A 13887-nucleotide genomic window follows, 5' to 3' on the forward strand; every position below is an offset into this window, starting at 1 on the left:
GAGGTGCCTTCCTACCTCAGCCATTCTGTGACTCAGGCAAATGTGGCTTCTTGCTGAGCTGCAGCAGCCATCCTTATTGGCCAGTAAACAGAACTTTTCGCACAAGGCAAGCATGTGCCTTACAAACTCAGTGCCTATATACTTCTTTGTTACATAAGATTAAGCATAAAAAATTGAAAAACATACTGTTGCAGAATCACAGCTTGTAGAATACTTAAATCAGCATGCAGCTCAGTATCTGTCTTGAATGCATAAATGGCAATGGGAAACAATGCAAGATGTAAGACAGTAAGGTGTCTGGAATAGAGAGTACCTCAAATGCTGCCTGTGAGATTTGGCAGACCTTATCACAGTGAATTGCTAGATCTCAAGCTCCTGTGTAGGATGAATTCTCCTAGACATCCTGAGGAGGTGACTGGCGCTGTTCTACTTCTTTCTTATGAAGGATATCACAAGTTCGTCAACAGCTAAAAAAGGAAGGCAAGTACTAGAAAGGAGACATGTGCATGGTAGAGGAAGAGCCCTAGAGAGTGAAGGAGTTTTAGATCAGGTGGAGACACAGGCAAGAATATTTCATACCAAGAGAGAGATCCTGGTCAGTTTTTACAAGATCAAACCACGAGTTAGCTCCCCCACTTCTTACCCAGATGCAGGTGGACACAGCTTCCATTTGAGTCTGTGTGACAATGAAGTTCACTCTTTCCATGGGGAATACAAGCCCAGGCACAGGACATTGCATTTAGGAAGCTTGCTGTGTAGAGTAAATGTCCCATGTTGTGAGTGAATCCATCTCTAGGGTCTCTGACCAGAAGCTCTGTATACATGTTTTCATACGGAAGATGAAGCTCAAGGAAACCACAGGATCTGAATCAGGATAAGTATGCTAGGAATTGATATGGTTAAGCCAGAGGGGAGACACCTCAGCAGATACTGTAAAAGTCCGCTAATTTTTAAGTTTGGATTTTCTCCCACACCTGTATCATGGTGTGTTCTGCACATCCTTATGTACTGTCCTAGGTTAAACAAGGCTGTGAGCTGTGTTGCTTGTTTTCTTGCAGAGGTAGATGGCTTGATGGGAATCACCTTCCACACATAACAGAGCCTGCGTGGTCAACAGCTCCCGTACTCATACAGATACACGCGGGTCTCAAGCATCTGAAATTTCAGACAGAGAGGAGCCCCTCCTTTGGCTCAGAAACACCCAGCCCGGGGTGTTCAGTTATCTCACTGGAGTGGCACTGTTTTTTTAATCCTCTTTTGGAAGGAATTTTGAATACTGGCACTTTTACCACAAGTAGTATTTCTACTTTTTTTCCCCTCTGTTCACTCAGCTGTTTTATTTCACCCTGGTTGAGATTTTGGGAAGGAAAACACAGTCTTTTCACAGGGGTTACAGCTTTGCACTTTCTGCTTGCCTGTGAAGATGAAATGTTTGACTCCAGAAGTGTGTTTTAGCAGCTTAATAAAACAAAGAGGTAGCACTCTTGACCACCTTGAACAGTATAGGAATCTGCTGGCGGAGTTGTGTGCCCTTCACCCAGCCCCAGGGACAGTGAGCAGAGCCAGTGGCTCTACCCCTGTTGGTCTGTGTGTGCCTGCACATAAACCAAACACTAATTCTTGGAAATTTTTCAAATATGCCCTGTGGTTCATTGTGTGAAGTGAGGTCTTTATTGCTGCTTTAGCTCATTAACATCGCCTTTGTGTCACCCAGTCCAGAGATCATCAGTGCATTGTCTATTGGAGCTGCCTCAAACATATTTTTGTAATAATAATCAGGCTAAGGATATCCTCTAGATCAGTTATCCATTGCTTCTGGGCTCTCTAAAGTACATCATCTGTTAGTATAAGGGCCTCTGCTTCTGCCTCTAGCAGTTTTCATAATGGAAGTATCCATTAATTCACTAATGCAGATCAAGTTATTCAAATGCTTCAGATGCTGTTATACACATATTATTGCCATATGAAAAAAAAAATTTAAAAGATACAAATCTTCAGCATATCCTAACCATGTCTTGTCTTTCATGCACATTTGAAACTGGTGAAGTATGTTTGATCCTCAGACTTCCAATAACATCATTGTCAGATCCATAAATCTTGGCAGATGCCTGGAAGGACTTTTCTTCAGTGTCACTGCTTTCTTTACATTCATTTTCAAGATTAACTTTCTTTTTTCACACTCCTGAGGTCCTGACAGGACAGAAGAACTTGGTTTTGGACAAGCCATCCTGACCTTTTCCTTTAACAGATTCATCATATTAATGCTCTCTATTTTTCTTTAGAATTTCTGCGGCTTTTTTTTTGCAGGCACCAGTTCATGTTGCTACAGGAATTTCTCTTCTGGGCTTGTATTTCACTTTACAGTCATGCCTTTGTAGGTTTATGATCACGTGCAAAGTCTAGATGGTGCAGAAGCTTAAGATTTGTCAAAAAATATCCCCTAAGGTTTGTAATCTATTTCAGCTATACCGCACAGTATGTACTGACATCCAGTGACAGTGGTAAATTCTTCTCTATTTGAGTAAAATTTTCCTGTGATAGTTCTACACACTCAATCCTTATGCCCCCAAAGTGTCTCCGGTAAAATACTGCTTCGTCCACTATTTACGGCTTATCTACCTTTTCAGTGTTGTGACCTGAATTTCTAGGAACATACCCTGGAACACATCTAGTGAGTTTGTTGTTGCCATTTATTATGGTTTAAAAATGATACAGCCCTTGTACTCTCAAAGTTCTCACCAAAATTTCCCAATAAGATGTGCTTTTTATTTTGGGCTTCCTAATAAGGATCTGTATAAATCTATTAATAAGTAAACCATCATGTTTATTATGGATTCTGATTTTTCCACAAAGAAGTCAGAGATTTGAGAATGCTTTATTGTCTTCACTTTGTTTGAAGAGGTTCAGAGGTATTTCTTTCTAAGATCTGGCCAAAGTAACTCACACAACACCTACTTTTATTTTGCTGTGATTCAGTTTTAGATGGCACTCCATCTTATAAGTTGTGCAATTAGGTTTTTGTTGAGTGTCTCTATACACTAAATTGTCAACAGCAAGGACTTCTATTCCACCTAATATTTCACTGTACCCTTTCTGGACTTGTGCTATATAAGAGAAGGTATATTCTGGGAGAATTGTCTTCTAGACAGACAAAAGAGCGTACTTCAATTCCTTCCTCTTCAGATTGTCCAATCTGACATGGCGTCCCAAAGCAGACTTTAATTGCTGAAGCCTGTAAGTAATGTCCTTTAGGCTGGTTAGACTGTAGCTGGGCTGTAGGGAGGAACAAAAGAGAAGTGAGACATTTGCCCCAAGGATGAGGTCCTGTGTGATCACATAATCTAGCAGAAACAGGGAGAAGACTGGGTGCTGCACAGTAGCTCAGGCTCAGCAGAGACCCTTAGTTCTGATACTTGATATTGGTAGCTACAGAAGGCCCATACTCACCTATCTCACACTAGTGTTGGTAATCCCAACTGCTGAGGCTTCCCTTTTTTCACTTATGCTCAGCGATGTGCCACTGCTGTCCCCTGTCACACTGCATTTAGATGAATCTGTATCCTTGGAGTCTGGGAGACATCAGGCCCTTAAACACATCAAGAAAAGCTTCGTCAGTCTTTTCTGCTGGAAGGCAAGTTCTAAGGCACTATAAAATTGTTATCATCCTTCCTGAAGCTAAGACAAATACTCTTAGAAATGGCTCTGTTGTCACACAGGCATCAAGACTTGTCCAAATGCTTACATCTAAACCTGCATTTCCCCACTAGGCCTTCATGACATTATCAGCCTTGCTGGCAAAAACTATACGGATGCTGGGGCTTAGATTCAACATTCTGCCTGTTCTGGAAGGGCAGTTCAGGTAACATAATCATAAGGCCTACATACATTTCCTCATACTGCATTGCAGCAAAAATGAAAGTGGCTGCACTGTTGCTAAATCTTCCCTCCTTCCCACAAGGACCTGAACTGCATTTTTCTCTCTGCCTATTCTGTGCAGAACCCTTTGCCCTTACACATTTCATTAATATCCTTATCCAACAACACTGGCACAGATTTCCTCCTCTATTGACTTTTTCACCTTCCAGAAAAAGATGAGTTCAGGCTAGCAGATATCTTGAAATCATAGAAAAATGGTCACTGCCCTCCCACTTAACGCGGTGCAGTGGTCAGTGGAGAGGTTGCTGCTTCTTCCTAAAAGTATCCCTGGCAAGGGATTGCTCCAGCAGTGCCACCTACCACGCTAGCAGGCTGACTTTCACACCCATGCTGATGGAGGCACGAAAGCACACACTCACACTCAAGCTGGATAGATCATGCGTTACCGGAGGCAATGAGTCAGGAGGGGTTCTTCGTTATAGACTTCCGGAGGGTTTATTGTAAATCCAAAATGAAGGGGTCCATGAACAAAGAACAGAGAACAATGCAGGGTCCAGGGTTATATAGAGGAGCAGAGAGCGCGCATCAGAGACCAATGATCTGAGGGTACAGGGGCAAAGAGAAGGCAGGATAATATAACAACAACCAGTGGGGAGGAGGCAGGGGCAGAGTGGGGAACCAGGAACCAATGAGGCAAAGGGGAAGGGAAAACTTACTGGATTACAACCTTTTAAGGGATAAAAGGGGCGTATGGCCAACAGGCCAACCAGATAGACCAAATCTGCATAGAACCACCAAAGCGTGATGCCCTGAAAGAGGCTTTCTTTCTCACCCTGAGTCAGGGGGTGATCTTAAACTTTGGAGCTGGCCCACCAACAGGCCTCTCCTGCTCCAGAGCTCTTTGGCCCCTCAGCCTCCACCACCGCTGCCTCAGCCGCCGCAACACCCACTGAGTAGCTTTCTCTCCCTTCAAGCAAGTCCAAGATAACAGAAGTGCATTAAACCCACTGGGCACGTGCTGTCCAACCAACCTGCACGTGCACTGCGAATCTGGGCAACCAGTGCAGGCACAGCCACAGCACAACACATACACAATGTGTCAGACACTTGCTGTTGATCTATGCATTGACATGCCTTTTACCTGGGCATGAAAAAAATGTGAGGCTTCTAGCCAAGAGCAAATTTATCTGGTCTTAGAACATGAACTGTTTGGCAAGAAGTCCTGCTTGGGGCATTTTCCTTTGAATAATGTGGTCTAGCAGACACTGCATGCTTCCTGTGACTGTGCTCTGCCACATGCTTTCCTTCAACTGCTTTTTGTACCTTGGTGTTGCCTCCATAGTTTCCTTTTTTTTTTTCCTTTTTTTTTTTTTCATTTATTTCTGGCTATATGGCTTTCCATCACATATATATCATAAATGATTCTTCTGACCCAGGAAGCAATTTTTGGCTCCTTTCCTGTCTTTGTTCAGCCTTATTGTGTCCTCCGCTGTCTGAAATTGCTCATTTTTCTCTTAGAGAGGTTTCATCTGACTACTGCTGCTGCTGTCATTTTGTTCCTTCTATACATATTTCTCGATTTAATTTCATCTGATGTCCAAGAACCATTTATTTTGCATATCTTTGTCTCTGTCTCTAAAATTATTCCGTGAAGTCCCTTTGCATCACTTTCAGATTGTTTCCTATTTCCTATAGAAAATATCACCTTGCCTGTGCCTGAGAAACAATTTGTCTCTTTTCCCATGGTTCAATTCCGCTCGTCTTGGTGAACTCTAATTAGACTTTTCTCCCAGTAGCAACTTTCTACTTTCTTCCATACTAACCTCCAAGCTTTGCATGGACAGCTGCAAACTTAGCATCAAGTAATTTATTTTCTTCTACCAAATCCTGAAATACTTTTGTCCTAATCCTGAAGGTCTAGTCATGCATTACTAATTAGTTTCTTCTTCCTTTTTTAAGGAAAAGAATTCTCCTTGACTGTACTGCCTATCATTTGTGCCAAGTTTAGCGTCTGCGCTCTTTCAAAACATTCCTATAAGGAAGCAGTATGGTTTGAATTGGCGAATTATGAAAAAATCAGAACAACCTGTTTGTGTGCCCATGACATTTACAAAAGAACACAATTTAGTGAAATGAAGATTTAGTTTAAGCAGCATTAAGCAAAGTCGGTTGTCTTTGAACAGGACTCTTGCTTCCTTAAAAATTTCAGTTCTTAAAATCAGTGTAAGAGCAGCTCAAACTTAATCTCAGAACCAGTTGTCCTCAGTAAACTTATCACAGCTACACTGACAATCTATCACTAGTTCAAACAGTGATTAAGGAGCAGCTTTTTTTCCAGAGAGATGGATGAGACAAATTCTAAATTCTCTCAAAGCAACTTTTTCAGGAAACATGAAAGTGTGAGCTGAGCAACTTGACTCTGGAGTATGCTGCTTGCTGTTAAGATGATTTAATGGCAGGAAAACAGCTCAGATTTCCCGTAGCTGTAGCCATACAGTCTGTACAGATGATTTCCAGGTTGTCAACTTTAATGAAGTTGAAAACATGCTGACAATTCAGTAATGTTTTCTTTTCAGCTGTGCAAATGCTGTAGCAACAGATTACAGCAGGATTGTAAGTACTTAATGAGAGCATTACAAAAAGAAAATAATAATTGGGATGAGAGATGAAAAGAGAAAAAAACATGGAAATAAATTAATTTAATGAAAAAGTAATTTTCATTACTCTGAGATTTATAAGTACAATAGCAGAAAAACTAGCCCATGAAGTATTCCCCTTAGTGTTTTATGTACCAGCTTTAAAGCTGTCTTTCTGCATTTTTTTCATTAGGAAAAAAAAAGAAGCAAACAAATGAAGTTCTGCTGATTGTAACTGTTGAACAGAATGACATACCAAACATTTCACTGAATGCTTTTTGGTTAAGGGTTGTCATTATTCTGAGTTCCACTGTAGCCCATAGTAGGCTAATTTTGTCAGAGAGATGTATGCTTTGGAGATGTACAAGTCTGTCTTGAGGTCAGAAATTATCATCATCCAAGCACAAACCACAGCTCTGATTTGCAGTAGAAATTTTAAAGCAAAATTTAGTTAAATCTATTTCTGGTTTCATGGAGGTATTTTCATCTCAGAAGGCTGAATAAGGAAGTTCTGTGCAGGATACAAAGAACAGCATCTAGACAAAAAGATTTTGGAAATAGCAGCAGAAACTGAGTGAATATGTGTCTGTTTGTGCATGTGTATGCATGTTGTAGGAGAAAGAGGTAATTCATAAAGGATTGTAGATGACCCATCTATCAAGAGTACAATTCATCTCTCATTCCAGTGCTGTCCAATACCCACTCAAGTGTACACATATTTTGAAAGGTTGGCAAAATGAAAAAACTTATCCTGAGCATGGAACAGGACATAGATCCAATGTCTCTCTTCTAGCTCCTGGGTTACTAAGTAAAGTAGATTTTGTCTATAGGAAAGCTTAGGATACCTCACCCAGTTTCTCCACCCCTGCTTTCCTGGTCCCTTGGTGATGCCACTGACCAGGAAGCAGGGACAGATACCTTCTCTTGGACCTTCCTAGACCACTTCTACCATTGCTGACCTGATTTGAGGATAGAAAGCGTTCTTGGAAATAGCTAAGTAGTTCTACAAAGAATATGTGGCATTATTTTCCATGTGCAGAAGACATCTTTTATTCCGATAGGTGAAATAAATGGCCAATGAAAAATTACTTTTGCCTTTTTTGTCTAAACTACTCAAAAGAGCTGCCACCCTGTGCATAAGCAGTTTCTATAAGGACACAAAAAACCTCAGAGCAGCTGTCCAGCCACATATGCATCACATTAGCAGGTTTAATCAGGTTCTACATCAACTGTATAATGGCCAGTAGAGCAGAATCCTCTGTTCATTTCTAGGCAGTTACAGTGCCATGAATAATGGTTGTATAGATTTCAAAGTGTCCCAGATGCCTATCAACGTCATCAAAATGGAATTCAAACCATAACCATTTAAAAAAAATAGGGAAGATGTTGTAACAGAAAATGTTTTCTAAGATGAAAAAAATGGTCAGTTTGGAACATAAGTGCAAGGAGAATACAGTACAGAAGGCTCTTGATTAATGGTGTTTATATAAATGTTAACAGAGCTTGCTATGCTGCATTTCCCATTTTCTGTTTTAGGAGTGCTAATCATAAAATACATGTACAGCAGAAAGCTAAATATTCTCCTTCCATCCAACCAAGCTAGTAGGCAAGTGACCATGCAAGGAGAGTTTAAAATTCTGGCATGCTGCCATTTCCTATGAATCATACACAGCCTTACTATCTGATGCCCAGTAAACAATTATTCTAGAAACAACATCAGCAGTAAATACATTTAATGCCCAGAAGACCTACTACAATTACTTTGCTTAGTGTCAAGGAGTTTGATTTGCAAAGGAAACAGTTGATACTTATCTGTAAATCTATTTAGCGGGAGAAGGCAGGCCACCATTTCAAGACTTGTTCAACTGTTTGATATCAGATTTATTTAACCACTTGGGATATTGTGGCAGGGAGAAGAGGGCTTTCTTGGGCTTTTCTGAATCATCCATCTGTACAGCAAGCACAGGTGAATGTGGGACATGTTGGCTCAGTGCCACCACACCACCAGCCTCTGAGGAGCAGCTCCCATAATCTCTGCACTGGTGGCAGCAGCCCATGGCCTGGAGCTACAGCCTCCACTGTGCCCAGTGTCACCTCACAACCATCCTTAATCACCAGTCTCCCCTCTGCTCTTGGCTAAAGGGAATATACTTTGGGCAAGACTACAGAGGGAAGTTCAGACTTAGTCTGCTGGGTTTACAGTGCAATGCTACATTTGCTTTGGCCTGTGTATCTGCAAGTTGCAAAATAATTGTTCAAAAATAATTGTTCTTTTAGGACTAATCTAAGAGCCTGCTTACAAATGCATCATGTTCAGACATTCTGAAATTAGTATCTCCTAATATTCTGTCCTTTAACACATTTTCAAGCAATGGCTCCTCCACTATTTTATACAAGATTATTCTACAGTTCATAGAGCCTTTGGAGAACTCAATTTTTAAAGGGCTTAGGCATATATCAGTAGGAAAGAGCTGCCATGTTTTGTTGCAGCTCAGGTTAAGTAACACCAGTCAGGTCTCTGACCAAACAGATATCTGTCATACTGCTTGGCTCTGCATGAGTTCTGAATTTTCAGTGCATTTTGAAGGCATTTGTAAACAAACTCTGTCCATGCTGCAAACCAAACAAAGTCTACATAGATGTGATCTACTTGTAGTTCTGCCTTCTCACCTCAGAAAAAAGGGTTTACACAATTCTACGTTTAAGTTAAAACTTCTGAATTTGTTTGAAATCAACTGGCCAGAGGGGAGGAGATCACAGTTCTTCTCAATTCCTATAAGGGTGAGGTTTGGGTGGGAGGCATTTCTAGATAGACAGATGAGTAGGCTTGAAAAGAAATTGAGGGAGTGGCTAATATCACCCTTCAGTGTGGCATGTGCAGTGAAGACGGACACTAAAACCAGGTTTCATCATTGCTCAGAGAGCAACTCCTTGGGACTCTGAGACACAAGACATTATGTGGTGCCTGAAAGATACAGCTGGAGACTGTATCTGTGGCAGACCTCTGTATCTGGAGACTGTATTTTGATAAGCACAAGAGTGGTGAGCACATGTTGCAAAGCATATTATGTAAGTTCTTTTATTCTTCCAAAGTTTTCGTTTGCATATTTATTTCAATAAAATATAATTGAGGACATTGTTTCCCAGTGATGATTTGATTCTTCACAGCAGTAGCATGACAAGATGCTTATAGAAGCCCTCAGATAAGCACAGGTTTGCTGTTTGCCATCATCCATTGCTCCCTTTCAGCTGTAGTGCTTCTACATATCGTTGTCCTACTGAACGTTCTTTTTAAATTGCACCCACCCACTTGTCTTACTCTGAACTGTATTTTGTGGTTTTCCTAACCTGATCCAATCAAAGGATATAACAAAAAAAGAAAAAGAAAAAACCTAAACAAACGCACATATTCCCCATGAGTATCTCCTTTATTTTTCTGACATTTGAGGTCAGGTTCTTACTAATGTTTGCCTTTTTCCCTTTATCTTCCTGGGTGTTTCCATTTATTCCTGGTACCTACATTTCTCAATAGTATTTATACTATCGATGTTACCTGTTGCTGCATGGAAAATAAAAAACTCCCCTGGTACTTCAATTTTCAGAGCACATAAGTTGTTTTCCAGCCCAAATCAACATTTCAGGCTTGTATCAACCTCATGTTTTAGAGACTCTGTTCCAGTCCTGAGTTTCAGCCAAGAGACGATGACAACCTTTGCTTCTCACTGTAGATTATTCACTAAGTTGTTAAACTGTATCAGTCCACAGAATCACCATGAGCCTTTGGGTCTGAATGAGATACATCCATATTTACTATCACCTTTTGATTATGGCATTGCAGTCAGCTTTCAATCTGCATGAAAACTTTCCCTTTCCAACTCAATTTGAATTAATTTTGAGATTACAATTTTGTGCGACACCGTAATTAAAGGTGTGAGTGCAATCCAAACACAGACATCTACAGATTTTCCTTTTCTCATGAATGTTGCAATTCTATTTTTAAAAGCAGTTAATGATTGTGGCAGAGTGTATTCCTTCCAAGCTAAGGTTGCTTGTTGCTCCTCTCTCTTCTATACAAGAAGAAGGGAGGAGCCAGACCCAGCGAGTATAAGCAAAAGAAGACATTAAGAGTGCCCTGCAAAACAGTCTAATCAGCCCTTTGTACCCTGTGTACTGGACACAAATAGAAGGATCTGCTCCCTTTGGTCTTCTTGTACCTTCTTTTGGGGGTTTGATATACTTTATCTTGATTCCATCAAAAACTCTTAATCCTGGTCCATAATTTTTTTTTCTTTTTTTTTTACAAGAGCTAAAAGTACCTTATCAGCTCTCCCCTTGCTTTTCTCTAACAATCACAAAGGGAACGAGACATGCAGCAGAGGGATTAGCTGCTTTGACCTGAGGGAAAAAGCTGTAGCATTACAAGTGAGATTGTAATACCTGTCTCTTCTCAAAAGAGATATCATGTCTGCTCACCCTCCTGATTGCATGTGATAGATTCACATTATTCATGGGATCAGTAAATCCTGGGATTCTCCCACTGCCACTTTTCCTTTCCCCATCTCATTCTTCATGAGGTATTTTCCCACATACACTATTAAACTAGAAAATTTATCCTGTCAATAGTGTCAAGATGTCCTTTTCAGCTCAGAATAGTGCTAAAGAGCTTGATCTGAAACTGTGGCTATAAACAAAACTAAGGTAAATCAAGATTGGATCAGAGTTTTCACAGAGAAAACTGACATTGCAGGCCATATTTATGAGTTTAATTAAAGAATCTTAATGCCTGCTATTACTGAGGCTTTTTGTCAGATCTGCCAGCTTCTTGTTATATCATTCATTCTTTATAACTAAGAAAATTTTGAAAGAGTGGTAGAATCTGTGAAAATGTGATCTTAAGACATGAAAAGTGCATAGCACTGAGTACAGAAACAGTCTACTTACTGAGCAAAAATGCCACAAATAGCCGTGGTTCTTGCTGACTGCCGAGTGCCATCTACTGCTGAGAGAGTAGAAGCTGAAGGCATTTCTTGCAAAATGTACACTTGCAACGACCCTCAGCTAGCCAGCACAGGAGAGGGGAACCACTGCAGAGCCTCTGTGGTACTTCTGCTGAGCCTGGGCTTTATGCCTGTTCCTCTTCCCAGACTCTGAAGATTTCTCAGGAGCTGCAAGAGGCAGGAGCTGTCCTTGTGCTCACCGTATGCCTTTGTTTAGGCTCATTATCCACTCGATTCTGGGTAGCAGTTCTCCCTTGTACTCAGTGCCAATAGGGAATGGAGGGCACAGTACTCCCCCAGGATCCACTTCAGATGGTAGGAGCCTTTCCCCACCACACACTGGAAAGACCTGTAACCATCTAGCTGTGCCTAATTTCTCACCAAGTATTCTCATAGCCAGGAAAGCCACTTACAGATATGAATCTGTTCCTGAAAACAGGAAGCCTATTTAAACCTTGGCATGTGAGCTGGCTTTCTGTGGAATTTAAGGGTTCAGTACTTTTGCTGAAACACTCAAGCACGAGAGTCAAGGAATACACCCAGAAGTATCCCACTGGCCTCCAGTTGTTCTTCCAGAACAGCTGAATCAAGGCACTAGACAATATCATGCATGGAGTTTTTGGCTGACTTTTTCCCCAAACAAGACACCTGTGTTTGTTCTGTTCAATGACATCCAAAATAATTCTGATAGCAATGAAAGTCTTGTCACCAAGCTATGTGACACTGAATTTAGATGCCTCTGTTGGGAGCTGAGCCTGAGCTTGTGTCTGAATACCATCCAGAATACCATACTCAATACAATGCCACTTGTTCAACACCTCCATTTAATTCTTTCCTTGACACCTCGATGTGATTGCTGCCCTGTCTCTGATCAGAAACAATGAATACCTTCATGAAATTGTTAAAGCTTCCCATCTGAAATGTTTTATTTACCTACTAACAAGAGGGAAAATAAAAGGTTTGAAAAATAAAAATAAAGGATGTGGGATTTCTGGTTTACATTTGTAAAACAGTGTCAGGAGCTATTCAATTCACAGCTCTTCCATTCTGTCTCCATTGTCCTGGCATTACAGGACCAGTTTACTGTTGCTGGAGGTAGTCATTGGCATCAGAAGGCTATAGACAGGTAAGCAGTCATGCTTTTATCTAAATGAAGAGATCAAGGAACTGATCTGGATTTTAAATTATAAATTCCAGAGCAAAGAGACAGTTTTGCCATGACAGAAGGCAGCATTCAGGAACTCAAGGCTTTGGGAAGTGTAAGTTTTAAACTAGGAGTGAATATGCATGATTCTGTTGCTTTAAGGTCTGTGCTTTTGTGCAGTAACTTTTCTTTCTGAAGCAAAGCTATTGCTCCCAGAGTGGTGGAGGCATGTCAAATAAGTTAGACCTCTCAGGTAACCACAGAGGCACAGGAGGCAGCAGCCCGGGGCAGGATCTGAAAGAGCAGTGCAAGTCTCCTGTGAGAGAAGGATAGTGACAGACATTGAACTGGGAATGCAGTCTGAGAGACCAAGAAAGATCAGAAGAACAGCTTAACCTTCCCACTGCAGTATCTAAATCCATGTAGAAAATCAGCATGGAGGCAGGGGAAACAAGTCAAGGGCACAGTCAGCTAAAACTCTGCAATAGCTACACCAAGCATTCTCAGAGCAGGAAGAGTGTAGCAGATGAGCTCTCCTCGTACTTCAGTAACCCAAGCAATAAAAAAAAGCCTGGTCAGATTGTGTTGCTGCCAAAACATGCTGTCTCTGAACCTTTTCTCTCACATAGTTAGACCCTTTCTGCTAACTGAAAACCGTAATCTATTCATGGCTATTCTTCCCACACAATCTGATTGTGTGCAGTGATAAAATACAACTGATGTTTCTATTCTGAGCTTTTAACCCTGCTCCTGTCTTTGAATCACATTAGAGACTCTCAGCAGGTATGAGAGTCCCGTTGAGCTAGACACCCCACTGGGACCATACATAACAAAATTCTGTCTCCAAGGTATAGTGATGTGCTGCACACAACATTATATATTTTCAGACCAGGGTCAAAATGAGCAGTTACCAAAGCAGAATTATTCTTGTTAATGAGGCTTTCATTCCAGGAAAATAAGTGAAAATTATTCCTCATATCCCTCTTTCCATATAATAGCTACTTCCATGTAATGATCAGAGTAGGGTAAAATACTGTTAGTGATTCAGAAGAACAAAGGGCTTGAGTAGCTTGGAGGGAAGAGAATGCATTGAACTTTGAAAAATACTTAATGCATCCATAAATAAGCTAAAAGAATATGTAGAGTCATGTAGAGTCTCATAAGGAGCACTAAGAAAAAGAGAGTAATGACTCATAAGAAAATAAAAAACAAGAAGGATAAAAATCCATATTTG

At 40.8% G+C, this 13887-nt stretch overlaps 1 long non-coding RNA gene across 1 annotated transcript; it reads right to left on the reverse strand.

Moving 5' to 3' along the window:
- Positions 1 to 1156: 1156 nt before the first annotated feature.
- On the reverse strand, positions 1157 to 4815 carry LOC116441828. Its single transcript, XR_004239253.1, has 3 exons — positions 4323 to 4815; positions 3448 to 3586; positions 1157 to 3273 (listed from the first exon to the last, which is right to left on the reverse strand). It is a non-coding gene; the product is annotated as an uncharacterized LOC116441828 (long non-coding RNA).
- Positions 4816 to 13887: the final 9072 nt, after the last annotated feature.

The sequence above is a fragment of the Corvus moneduloides genome, chromosome 3, assembly GCF_009650955.1.
Source record: "Corvus moneduloides isolate bCorMon1 chromosome 3, bCorMon1.pri, whole genome shotgun sequence".
Taxonomy (NCBI): Eukaryota; Metazoa; Chordata; class Aves; order Passeriformes; family Corvidae; genus Corvus; species Corvus moneduloides.